Consider the following 13,871-nt stretch of genomic DNA (forward strand, 5'->3'; position numbering starts at 1 on the left):
TGCCTGTAGAAGTACTATTTTCTCACTGAGTTTTGATACACATACATGAGAAATTGTCTCTATTGCAAATCAGAATGTGAGTCAGTGAATCTAGTAAAAGCTTTAGGATTCTAGAGAGGAAGAAATTACTCTGGAATGCAGTTGTCTGATAAGGCTTAATGGGAGGGAGAGGATTTGAGCTGGATTGTAAATGAAATGTAAGATTCAGATATTAAGAAAAGAGATGTGGTTTATTTTAAATATGAGCAATGGAGGAAAAGTGGTCATTTGCATGGGACTTTGTGGAATATCTCTAGACCAGTGAATATATGCATTTGGCTAGAATGTAAGGTAATTTTCTGTGTGAGAGAGAGAGTTCTGAGAAGATATAAAAAGAAGATTATGGATTTTTAAAAAAGATTTTATTTATTTATTCATGAAAGACATGCACAGAGAGAGAGAGGCAGAGACACAGGCAGAGGGAGAAGCAGGCTCCATGCAGGGAGCCTCATGTGGGACTCAATCCTGGGACCCCAGGATCATAACCTGAGCCAAAGGCAGGCACTAAACCACTGAGTCACCCAGGGATCCCTATATTATGGATGTTTTTAGGGCCCTAGGGTTTTGTGAGTAGAGGAATGAGATGATAACACTTGAGGAAGATTTACTTGGTTGCTTCTTGTTAGATGAGTTGAAGAAAGGCTGGGGGGTGGGGGAAGGAAGGTCGATGAAGCAAGAGGTAATTTATGTGAGGAATAGGATGGAGGTCATGAGATTGGAAAGAGAATATAATGATAACACAAAATTAGATAATGTAGTTTACAACTATTACCTAGTTTAATTCTCTTAATGACCCTAAAAAATATAGCTAGACAGTGGAAATGATACAAGTTGAAGTCTAATTTTCTGATTCTACAACTCAAGCACTTAACCACTGTCCCATAGTGCCTGCTACCTATGAGAAAATTGGTGCCTAGAAGTTTGTGCATTATTTCCTTTGCAAAATACAGTTTCTTTTTATATCAAATTCTAGCTTGGTCAATACTGTAGAAATAAAGATTAACCGAATGTAAAAAGCAAAGTTGGGAAAGCTTCAGAGTGGACAAAAAAAAAAAAAAAAAAAAAAGGCTTCAGGTGGGTCCTGATTGGAGTCTATTGGTATGGAGAAGCTATAGGCAGGCCAACTAGAAGTGAGGCATCTTTCATGATTGGTTAGGGGTCTGTACTTGACTTTCTCTACTTGGTCCTAAACTGGAAGTGGGGACAAAAAGCAGAGATGCTATCAATTATGAATCAAGTACTGGCCATTTTGGTCTGATTGTTACAGGAGTTATTGCTTAGCTTCCTGGATTGTTATGAGAGATAGCAATCTGGCTTCCTGTAAGTCTGACTTAAAGTTAGTTGGCTTCCTGGGCTGTTTACTGTACATAAAGGGGTTCATTTCCTGGGCAGGTTGCTATAGGTTGTAAGCCAAAGTTCTATATTTGTATATGGTCTATCCATTTTCCATTTGTATATTCAATCTCTCAAATACATTTTTATGGCTTAATTGCCTTTGAACTCCCTAAATACTTTCTGATTCTGGTGAAAGAAACATTATTCAAGATACAAATGCTAGAAATCTAATTGAAATTTTATTTAGGAGTACAAAATTAAAATTGATATCTAAGACTTATAGACATATGATATTTTATCACAGATTGAACAATATGCCTAATCGACATGTGCCTGGTTGTATATTTCAACTCAGTTTCATGCCCACCCTATTTCTAAATTCTACCTTCCATTCCAAAGGAGGATCCTGGCAACTACATTTACCAGGATCCCTAGCCAGCAGATTTTAGGTTAGATTCTCAAATGAGAGGTTTATCCTTGAAATATAAAAAGAGGGGGAAATCCATTATTCTTCAGTCATGGGCAGACAGCCATGGGCAGGCAGGTGAGGATTAGGAGATGGTTAACATGAAGTTTTGCCCATGGCTTCCAAAGATACTCCTTTCTGAAAAACACTCACTTTGGTGAAGTAGCTAAGGTCAACAAAGGCAGCTTTCTTGGTATTCTTGTACTTCTAGATTTCCTGAAAGTTTTCAGGGGCTTCCCTAACATTTGCTCTCCTAGCACTTCAGATTGTTTAGTAAATCTTTAATTCCCAGTGTTAAACCCCATTTTGTTCAAAATGCCTACAGTGATTTTTGTTCTTCTCACTGACCATGAGGAATGATCAGGCAAGCATTCTACCAAAAATAGGGATTTACAAATTCTCTAAGAATGTTCCGGATGAAACAGGAAACAATTGTTAAACAGTGAAGACAAGATAAAGAGAGGCACAGCATGATGATAGAAGCAGAGAGAGAGTCTAAGATGCTACACTGCTGACTTTGAAGATGTAGGAAGGGGACAAGAACCGAAGAAACCTAGAGAAGGCAAGATATACAAAGAGAGGTCCATGTAGTCCCTCATGTGAGTAAGAAATTATTTCAGCTATTCTGGAATAAGAACTGTTCTTCTTAGAAGAAATGAAGTCAGCTGTTCTGGAATAAGAGCTATTCTTCTTGGCCACTGTGCAGCAGAAATCATTGACTTTAGAAGTAATACTGTCCATTTGAGAACTGGAACACAGCTATTTTGAATTGGACAGCAATGGTCTGAGGGATGAGATTTGATACCACTATATTGGAAAGCCTAGGACTGAAGCACTTTCGTACTGGATGGTAGACAGATAGAGGCACAAGGTCATGTTGGTCAGTGAAACCAATAGCATGGCTTATTCAAAGGAATCATCTGACATTGGAATATTATCTTTATGCCGAATGTATACATAACATAGTGCTGAACTTGAATCACATTTGTCCAACTTGCAGTGATTTCTTAAGCCTGGCATAAGGAATAATGGATTTTCGGGGGCTTTTGACCAAGATGCCAACAAAACTAAATTATGCAGTGACAAGACCTAGTTAACTGTAAAACTCTCATTATGAGATCTGCCAGCCAGGTGAGTGGATTGCTCTATAGAGACTAAGTCTTCTGGGTTAATGGTGATCACTGCAAGAACTGAACATGCAAAGTGGTGCTGTAGAGTGTCAAAGGATGTCCTATCCCCCTCTCAGTTGCTCCCTAGACTACCTCCCCATGCACTTTGCTAACCAGTGCTGTAAAGTCTGCTGACCAAAACATATCTATGCAGGAAATGTCCTTGCAGAAGGCCAATGGATTTTAACTAAGAGATGCTGGGAATGCTGAGGTGGAGTTTCAGTAAAAATTGTAAAAGCATACCTACCTTTGAACTGCTCAGAAAATGATCACATGCAGTAGAGGTTATAACTTTTGTGCACACAGACCTAAATGTGGTGAAAACTTACAGTGCAAAAACTAGAATACAGAAGCTACTTGGGAGTGCGAGAATGGTACATCTGTGGCCAGAGAGACTCTGCCTACCATGAAAATATTGATGAGTGTGCAGCTAAAATGCATTACTGTCCTGCCAATACTGTGTGTGTCAACTTGCCTGGGTTATATCGCTATGACTGTGTCCCAGGATACATTCGTGTAGATGACTTCTCTTGTACAAAGTATGATGAATGTGGCCACAGGCAACACATCTGTGATGAGAATGCCATCTGTGCCAACATTGTCCAGGGACACAGCTGCACCTACAAACTGGGCTACTTGGGGAATGGGACCATCTGCAGAATGTTCTGCCAAAAGGGCAGCAGATATGAAACATCGTGGCTCCTCAAATGTGTTTGTCCTCTGGATTTCAAAGGAACCCACTGTGAGAAAGACATTGATGAATGTACAGGGGGGATCATTGAGTGCCACAACCACACCTGCTGCGTTAACCTGCCATAGCAGTACCACTGTGTGTGCAGAAGCAGTTTTTATGAGGATGGAGTCCTGTACTGATGTTGATGAATGCGCCTTCAGAACTCATACCTGTTGGAGCGATTCTGCCTCCATCAACCTGGCATGGGGATTTGACTGCATCTGCCTTTCTAAGGCCCTCCTGCTCTGGTGACTGCCCCAATGGAGAGCTGCAGTGCAATAGGCAGGTCTGGATCTTGAAAGAAACTGGTGTTCTCTGTCCCTGCAAGGACCAAAAGATATCCTGCCAATAGACAGCTTGTGATTGCTGGAATCCAAACGTTGACCTTTTCCGTTGCCCAAAGTGTGACACCAGGGTCACAAGTTAATATTTAGATCAAAATGGACACAAGCTCTATCAAAGTGGAGAGAATTGAAGTCACAGCTGCTAGCAGTGCTGGTGTCTCGAAGAAGAAATAGATTACTGGCCACTTACTCCAATTTGAGCTGGGAGTACACAGCCCTCTTGGAAAGGCATTGTTTCCCTGCCAGGTCAGTGACCTCTGCCTCGTTGATAACATTGCCTATGACATCAGAAAAACTTGCCTGGACAGCTGTGGCATTTCAAGGCTTAGCAGTTAGTCTGAACATGGCTGGATCTCCTTGCACAATCTGCAGATGCAAGAATGGAAACGTCTGCTATTCTGTGGATTTGGAATATTTTCAGATTAATTGAAGTATTTAAAATGGACTCATCATCATGGGAGAAAATGGAGAAAGTGACCATACAGTATTATGAAGAACAGGAGTTGGTGTTTTTTACCACAGACAGTTATCAAAGTCTGCTTCTGAGGAGGGTGTTTGAGGAATGCATTTTGGACCTACCACTTGGTTCATCCATGCTAATATAGTCTAGATGACCTACAGGACACTGCATTTAAGTCTTTGGTTGGTAGAAGGTTCCCATATTGTAAATCATGTTTCCCTTATCAGATCATTTGCAAATATATTTAAATGATCTCATGGTAAATGTTGATGTAGTTTTGGTTTATTTTGTGTACTAACATAATAGGGACTCAGCTCCTTTTATTTATTTTTTCTGGATTTTGGATCAAATTCTAAAAATAAACTGCCTATTGTGAATTTGCCACACCAAACAAACAGACAAAAAAAAAAAAAAAAAGCAGCCAAAAAAATTGAAAGAAAAAGAATAAATGTTTTAGGTCTCATATATTACACTTAACTTCTTTTGTTGTTGTTGTTGCTGTTGTTTAAAGATTTACTTATTTATCTAAGAGAGAGAGAGTGAGTGGTAGGGAGAAGGAGAGGGAGAGGGAGAAAGAGAATCCAAGAAGCTCAAGCAGACTCCTCACCAAGTGGGCAGCCAGATGCCGGACTTGATCCCGCCACCCTGAGATCATGACCTGAAATGAAGTCAAGAGTCAGACTCTTGATCACCGAAGCCAGCCAGGAACCCCTAGACTCAACTTCTTAATGGGTGTCATTTCTTATTTTTTTAATCTTCTCAGTGTTTGGCACAAAGCTTTGCACAAATCAGTCATTCAATAATATGTGTTAAATCAAGTTGAATTAACTATACAGATGAAAAAGGAACAGGAATTTTGAAGCAGACCAAGTCAAAAAAGCAGTTGACCAAAATTGAAAGGATAAAAAAGAAAATAACAAAATCATAAGTGACAGTGAAAATATATATCCTGCTTAAGGCACCTCTATGAGAGTAAATATAAGATCAAAGCATTAATTAGGATCAGTCTTAGAATTATCCTATGGTTTATTTCTGGTTCTATTTTACTTTTAAATGCTTTTCCTCACATTCCTTCATTTCTATTGCTATTAATTCTTTCCATGCTAATCTCAAATCTCTTCACTTCCTGCCATCTCTGTTGTTATAACACTTAATGCAACACTTAATGTCACTAGGACTTCTGCAGTAATCTCTCAACTGAACTTTCTGCTCCCATTCCATTACCCCCCAGTTCATTCTCTGAGTCTGTACTGTCCAGTACAGTAGCCACCAGCCACAGGTGGCTACTAACCACTGGAAATGCTGCAGGTTTGAATTGAGATGTGATGTAAGTTTAAAATACACACAAGGGGAAAAAAATGCACACTGTATTTCAAAGATTTAGTACAGAAAAAAATGTAAGATGTCAATAAACTTTTACATTGACATGATAATGATTTGATGGTTTGGGTATGTTGAGCTAAATAAGATCTATCACTAAAAATAATTTGATAGATTTCTCTTTACTTTTAAAAATATGACTAATAGGGACACATGCGTGACTTAGCGGTTAAGCATCTTTCTTTGGCTCAGGGCGTGATCCTGGGGTCCCAGGATTGAGTCCCATATCAAGCTCCCTGCATGTAGCCTACTTCTCCCTCTGCCAGTGTCTCTGCCTCTCTCTCTCTGTGTCTCTCATGAATAAATATTTTTTAAAATGTGACTAACAGAAAATTTAAATGTCCTGTGTGGCTTGCAATATATTTCTATTGGACAGCCCTCCTGTAGAATGTAATCAGTCTTTTTTAAGACAAAAATGTATTCATGTTATCACCTTGCTTTAAACCTTGCACATAGGATAGAGACCAAGATTTGTACTGTTGCCTTCAAGCACCTGTCTAATATGGCCCCTGCCTACCTCTACGGCCCCAAATTCTCCTCCTCAATCTTGATAGATTCATCATTCTTGCAATTCCTCAAAGGTACTCTTCTTGTCTTAGCTGCAGTTCCTCTCACATGTTATTTCCTACCTGAAATCCTTTTCTCACTCCAGTTTCTACTCATCCTTTAGATCTCAGCTGAAATGTTACTTGGTTACTACATAAGAGAGGCATTACTTGACAGTTTGTAATCTTAGCATGAGCCGTCATAACAAAATGAGACAGGTGGCTGGGTGGCTTAAACAACAGAAATTTGTTTTCCCACAGTTCTGTAGGCTGGAAGTCTGAGATCAGAATGCCAGCATGGTTTTAGGTTCTAGTGAAGGCTCCCTTCCAGGATCAGAGATGGCCACCTTGTTGTATCCTCACATGGCAAAGAGAAAGAGAAAGTTGTTTCTTCTTATAAGGGCACTATTCCCATCATGAAGGCCTCATCTAAACTTAATTATAAAAATAAATAAATAAATAAATAAATAAATAAACAAATAAATAAATAAACTTAATTATATTGCGAAGATCCTATCTCCAAATACTATCACATTAGGGGTTAAGGATTCAATATATGAATTTTATGGGGGCAGATACAATTCAGTCCATAGCATTCCCCAACCTCTCTTAGGTCCCCTATTATTTTATCTGATATCAATACGTTTTATCCTGTGTGATACTTATCACAATTTATAATTATGTATTTATTAATTTGAGAGGAGTAACATTGCAGAGTTCTTATTTAGTAAATTGTTATGCCAGCATTTTTCTTGGGCTTATGTACTTTCAGAGATAGAAGGAACCTTAGATGTTAGCTATATGAATCTCTTTGTTTTAGATATGAGGAAACTGATACAGTTTTACCTTTGTTTAAAAAGAAGAGAGTTCTCTTTCCTGTGATTCATATCTTACAATGTTAGTAATCTTTAGACTGAGAAGCTGTGTGATAGTACAATTTATCATACTATGGTAAAGTATGATAGATGAGATGAGATCCTTTACATTGTATTAGGAATGCACAGGCTTGGGCAGCCCCAATGGCACCGTGGTTTAGTGCCACCTGCAGCCCAGGGTGTGATCCTGGGGACCTGGGATCAAGTCCCATGTCAGGCTCCCTGCATGGAGCCTGCTTCTCCCTCTGCCTGTGTCTCTGCCTCTCTCCCTCTCTCTGTGTCTCTCATGAATAAATAAATAAAATCTAAAAAAAAAAAAAAGGAATGCATAGGCTCATATCTTGGGGTTATTTAACATGGACTCACTCTGTAATGCTGTGTGAGGAAGAGTGGGAGAGGATAAGCCTTTAAATTTCAAAGAAGACTGAACTATCTTTGCTAGTTCCAGGTAATGCAATATTTTTTCCCCAATAATTCAAATTATATGAAAAACATGAAGTCAATTGTAGTTGTCTGTTCTCTCAGTTTTGTCTGTCTGATGAAGACTCCACTTAGCCTTGATTTTTGAAAGATACTTTATCTGGGTATAGAATTCTAGATTGATAGTACTTGAAAGATATTTCCAATTTTTTTTGTTTTTGTTTTTGTTTTTGTTTTTTTGTTTTTGTCTTTCTTGTCTTTGCCCCTGAGTATGCAATGTGTCTACTTTTCTCTGGCTACTTTTAAGATTGTTTCTTTATTGCTGGTTGTTGGATATTTGATTACAATGTGACTTTCACTGGTTTTCTTTATATTTATTTTGCTTTGGGTTGTTGAGCTTCTTGGATCTTTGGGTTAATCATTTTTAGCAAATTAAAAAATGTTTAGGCATTCTTTCTTCAAACATTTTTTTCTGTCCCTGTATCTTCTCATCTTCTCTCCCCTGAGACTTTAATTACATACATATTAGACTACTTTACTGTCCCAGGAATAATTTTTTCAGTCTTTTTTTTTTTTTTTTTTTTTTTTTTTGGTCTCAATGCTTAACTTCACATAACTTCTTTGGCTATATCTTGAAGACAATTGATATTTTTTATCATATATATTTTTTAATCTAGCCATTCTGTACAGGCTCTTCTTATATCTTTTGCTTTTCTCTTCATAATGATTATGTTTTATTCTACCATTTTAAACATGTGGGCCTAATTACACTGGCCATTGTCTGTTGGTATCATCATCTCTTCCATTTTTGTGTCTGTTTATCTTGATTGTCCTCTGAGTTATGGGTCATATTTTCTGCTTCTTTCCACCTTCAGTTCAGGTCATGATCTCAGGGTCCTGGGATTGAGTCCCACATTGGGCTCCCTGTTCAGTGGGGAGCCTGCTTCTTCCTCTCCCTCTGTCCCTCTTTTATGCTTTCTCTCTTTCTTATAAATAAATAAATAAATAAATAAATAAATAAATAAATAAATAATATCTATTATTTTCAGTTGTACAATATAATAATTTGATATCTATATACATTGCAAAATTATTACTACAATAGGTCTAATTAACATCTGTCCCCTTACGTAGTTACAAACCTTTTTTTTCTTATGATGATAATTTTTAAAGTCTACAGTCTGAGCAACTTCCAAATATGCAATACAATATTATTAGCCACAGATACTATGCTGTACATTACAACTCCATGACTTAACTTATTTTGTATTTGGAAGTTCTTACCTTTTGACCCCTTTAACTCCTTTCTTCTACCCATCCCCTATCTTCAGTAGCCACCACTCTGTTCTCCATGTCTATGAACTTGTGTTTTTTTTCAATATTTCACATACATGTGAGATCATACAGTATTTGTCTTTCTCTCTCTGACTTATTTCATTTTAGCATAATATTCTCAAGATCTATTCATGCTGTCATAAATAATAAGATTTTATTCTTTTTATGGCTGACTAGTATTCCATTTATACCACACTTTCTTTTTTCATTTATCCATCAATGGGCACTTAGGTTTTTTCCATATCTTGGTTATTTTTTTAAAACTTTTTTAAAAAGATTTTATTTATTTATTCATGAGAGACACAGACAGAGAGAGAGAGAGAGAGAGAGAGAGAGAGAGAGAGAGGCAGAGGGAGAAGCAGGCTCCATGCAGGGAGCCCCATGCGGGACTCGATCTCGGGTCCCCAGGATCACACCCTGGGCTGAAGGCGGTGCTAAACCGCTGAGCCACACGGGCTGCCCGATATCTTGGTTATTATAGATAATGCTGCAGTGAACATGCAGATGGATTTATCTTTCTGAGTTCACATTTTAGTTTTCTTCAAGTAAGTACCCAAAAGTGGTATTGCTGGATCGTATTGTAGTTCTATTTTTAGTATTTTTTTTAAAGATTTTATTTATTTATTCATAGAGACACACACAGAGGGAGAGAGAGACAGAGACAGAGACAGAGACACAGGCAGAGGGAGAAGCAGGCTCCATGCAGGGAGCCCAACATAGGACTCGATCCCGGGTCTCCAGGATCACACCCCAGGCTGCAGGCAGTGCTAAACCGCTGTGCCACCCGGGCTGCCCTATTTTTAGTATTTTAAGGAACCTCCCTACTGTTTTCCATAATGATTGCACTGGTTTACATTCTCACCAACAGTGTACAAGGGCTCCCTTTTCTGCATATACTTACCAACATTAGCTATTTCTTATCTTTTTGATAATAGCTATCCTTATAGGTGTGAGGTGATATCTCTTTGTGGTTTGATTTTCATTTCCTTGGTAATTAACGATGTTGAGCATCTTTTCATGTATGTGTTGGGCATCTGTATATCTTCCTTAGAAAAATATCTATTTAGATCTTCTGCCCATTTTTTTAAGTGGATTGTTTGGTTTTTGGGTGCTGAGTTGTATGATTCTTTATCGTACCTGGTATTTGTAATTGGATGCTAAACATTGCAAATTCTATATTTCTGGTACTGGGTTTTGTTGTCATCCTGTAAATTGCATTTGACTTTCTTCCGTATGTCATTAACTTACTTAGAATAAGTGATTGAGAGACTCTCTTTTAAGCTTAACCAGAGTGAATACAGAGCAGCTTTTGTATAGGGTTATTTTAGTCATTCTACTAAGGCCTTCTGGGGATTCTTCCTAAGGCCCTATGTATTACAAAATCTTTTTACTTTGGCTAGTAGGAACACAAACTATTCCCATCAGAACTCCTACACATTGTTTTGCCTCCTTTTTCTGGTAGCTCTTTCCTTCCCCAGCCTTGGGTAGTTTTTTCATACACATGCACTGATTAGAGCTGAAAAACTCAAATTTCTCTGCAAATTTCTCTGCAAATTTCTGGAAATCTCTCTCAATATACACAGCTCTCTTCTCTCTGGTACACTGTTCTATAAAGTCTAGTCATCTTGGTCACCTTAAACTCCAATCTCTATACTTTCAACATCGTGAGACTGCCATACTGCATTTGGTCTCTTGTTCTGTCTGGAAACTTCCTCTGGGTCATAAGACAGTGCAGGCCTAGAACTTATCTTATTTGTGTCCTTTTCCTTGGGGGTTACATTCCTGTGGTGTCTATTGCCCAATATCTGAAAACTTTTTTCCCTATATATTTTATATTCATTTAAAGTAAGGATAAATCAATTTCTTGTTACTCCAGGACTTCGAATCTCCGTTTATTTGTCTTCTATAAGAAAGCACTGTCTCTTGCACCTCATAGACTCAAAGAATTTTGGAGCTCAACAGATGCCTAGAGGACATCTAATCTAAGTCATTATAGGTATCTGGTAAATGATACTCAGACATGAAGAAAAATACACAAAATATGACTTTATGTTATGTAAGAAGATATTTTATTCTAGCTATTGAAATAACAGCAGTCATACCAGAGTTGCCAAAACAGAATTATCAATGATGATATTAAGAGTAGAGTAATAATGTTCTGAGCATTGCCACCAGTTAAACTGTCTTTGGGAGCTGCCTATATAACTACCTTCAATGAATCCAGAGATGAAAATAAAATCACAATTTAATTCCTTTGGCTGCTAGTTTCCATTGCTATTGAATGTTTGGACTGTAGGACTCCTTTTCCTTTCCAGGAACCATTTCAGTAATTAGGTAACTCCAGCCTCTAACTACTGTCTTTCTACTTTTTCCCCTACAGAGACACTGGTGATATTTTTGCTGATGCTTATCTATTTGCTATCTACTTAAAAGCAACTTCAGTTTTTTAAAAAATGTACCTGATTCTAAAATCTCTCTCTTTTTTTTAATCTAAAATCTCTTTACTGCCCATCCTCCTTGTTTATTATTTTTCCTCTTTCAGATGGTACTCTCTTTAACACCAACTTTGTAAAGATGTCCTCCCAGTTCACTAAAGTGGAAATGTGAAACTTGAGGCTTTGTCAAGTGCTAGTATTAAAAAGGGGTTTACATTTAGGAACACTTGCTCTTTCTTTTACTACCATAGAACATATCACAATGCAAAATGGATTTCTATTGAAATCTCATTTCTAACTGAGTTATAGATTAGAGCCATGGTTAAAGATTTTAGTAATAGTGTGATATAGTGATATAATAAGCAATATAAGTATATCTGGTCTTTGTCTCCATTTTTTGGCCAGAGCCCCATTTTAATTTCCTAAGTGATAAGAGCTACAAAGGCTAAAGAGGTATCTCTTGTTATGAATAACAAGTCCCAATCCTAGCAGGGAGCTGCTAAAATCCTTGGAATCTCCAAAGTGATAAGAGTCATGAAGGTGTCTTGATATTCATTTCAAACACATTTCAGCCACATCTGAGTTTATGTCACTGAGGTGACTTTTGGAAAACCCCTAGATAATCACAGGATGGGGACTAGCTGCTAAGGGAACTAACCATGTTATTAGAGGGTTAGAACTTTTTCATCCCCACCCTCTGACCTCGGAGAATGTAGAAGGACTAGAGGTTGAGTTAATCATCAATGGCTAATTATCTAATTAATTGTGCCTACATAATGAAGCTTTTATAAAAATCTCAACCAAAGGGATTAGGAAAGGTTCTTGGTTGATGAACATATGGAGATGCTGGGAGGGTGACATGCCCCTTCCCTCAAACCTCATCCTCTTTCACCTGACTGTTCTTGAGTGTATCCAATTTATAATAAACTGCTAGTAAATTGTTTTCCTGAGTTTTATGAACCACTCTAACAAATTATCAAACTTGAAAGAGGGTCATTGTATCTCTGATTTAGAGGCGATTAGTCACAAGCACAGATGACAACCTGGACTTGTAACTGGCATCTGAAGTTGAGGGGAGAGGACATTTTGGGGGCACTAATCCCTTACCTTGTGGAGTGTAATGCAAATTCAGTAATAAGTTAAATTATAGGATACCTAGTTGGTATCCAGAAAGCTGGAAAATAGTTTGGTGTGGAAAACCCACACATTGGGTGTCAGAAATGAAGTATTAAGAGTAATAGAATAAAAGTACAGGAGAAATGCAGAATGTTTTCCTCTTTCAAGCAGTATGTATTTTATGGCTAAAAATACATCTACAGAATTAAGATAATCACACAACACTATAATGGGTTTTACAATTATCTCCACAATTTCCGACCTCTCCTTTCTACTATGCGTATGTTTTAGAGGTAGTTATTACCATGGTATCAAGTTTTAAAAAAAGAAAGAAAGAAAGTTAAAACTACCAGGAAATGGGCAGCCCAGGTGGCTCAGCAGTTTAGCGCCACCTTCAGCCCAGGGTGTGATCCTGGAGACTCAGGATCGAGTCCTACGTCTGGCTCCCTGCATGGAGCCTGCTTCTCCCTCTGCCTGTGTCTCTGCTTCTCTCTGTGTGTTTCTCATGAATAAATACCTTAAAAAAAAAAAAAAACTACCAGGGAATAGTTCCACATCTCCATGGCTTTTCCTATTTTTCAATACTCCACCCTCTTTAAAACACCTCTCTCAATTACTTAGACAATTGAAATGCTTTGAAAAAATTAAACTATAAATTACCTTATTGTTATATTTTATAACAGCTTCTATTTTTAATATAACAATTTCAAACATAATTTATATCTACCAACAATATCTGATTCATATGTTTTATTAAAATGAGACTCCTGAGGTGCCTGGGTGGTGCAATCAGTTAAACATCTGACTCTTGATTTTGGCTCAGGTCATGATGTCAGGATCCTGAGATAGAGTCCTGCTTGGGCTCTGTGCTCAGGGGGGAGTTTGCTAGAGATTCCTTTTCTCCTTGTCCCTCTGCCCCTTGCCCCACTTGCACTCTCTTTTTCTCTCAAATAAATAAAAGAAAGTGAAAATGAGACTCCCTTGAGCACTATTCTTGCTCAGCACCAGTGACTCAACTCTTATCAGTTAATTCCTTCTAAACAAAATGATAGTAAAAGAATCAGCTGTCCCTGATTGTCTATACTATATAAAGCCAAATTTAAAGAGATTATGCTATAACACAGGGTATAAGATGCTTGAAAGGTGTCTATTGTAAATAACATATATGTATGATGAATACTTTAGTCCTAAAAATTGCCATTTATTATGAACATATATT

General features: G+C 37.7%; 1 protein-coding gene and 1 pseudogene across 1 annotated transcript in view; both read left to right on the forward strand.

Moving 5' to 3' along the window:
• Positions 1–13,871, forward strand: part of LMNTD1 (lamin tail domain containing 1) — a 449,003-nt gene that overhangs the window by 237,445 nt on the left and 197,687 nt on the right. The window lies entirely within an intron of this gene.
• On the forward strand, positions 2,506–4,692 carry LOC112917211 (protein kinase C-binding protein NELL1 pseudogene; annotated as a pseudogene).

The sequence above is a fragment of the Vulpes vulpes genome, chromosome 8 (assembly GCF_048418805.1).
Source record: "Vulpes vulpes isolate BD-2025 chromosome 8, VulVul3, whole genome shotgun sequence".
NCBI classification, from domain to species: domain Eukaryota; kingdom Metazoa; phylum Chordata; class Mammalia; order Carnivora; family Canidae; genus Vulpes; species Vulpes vulpes.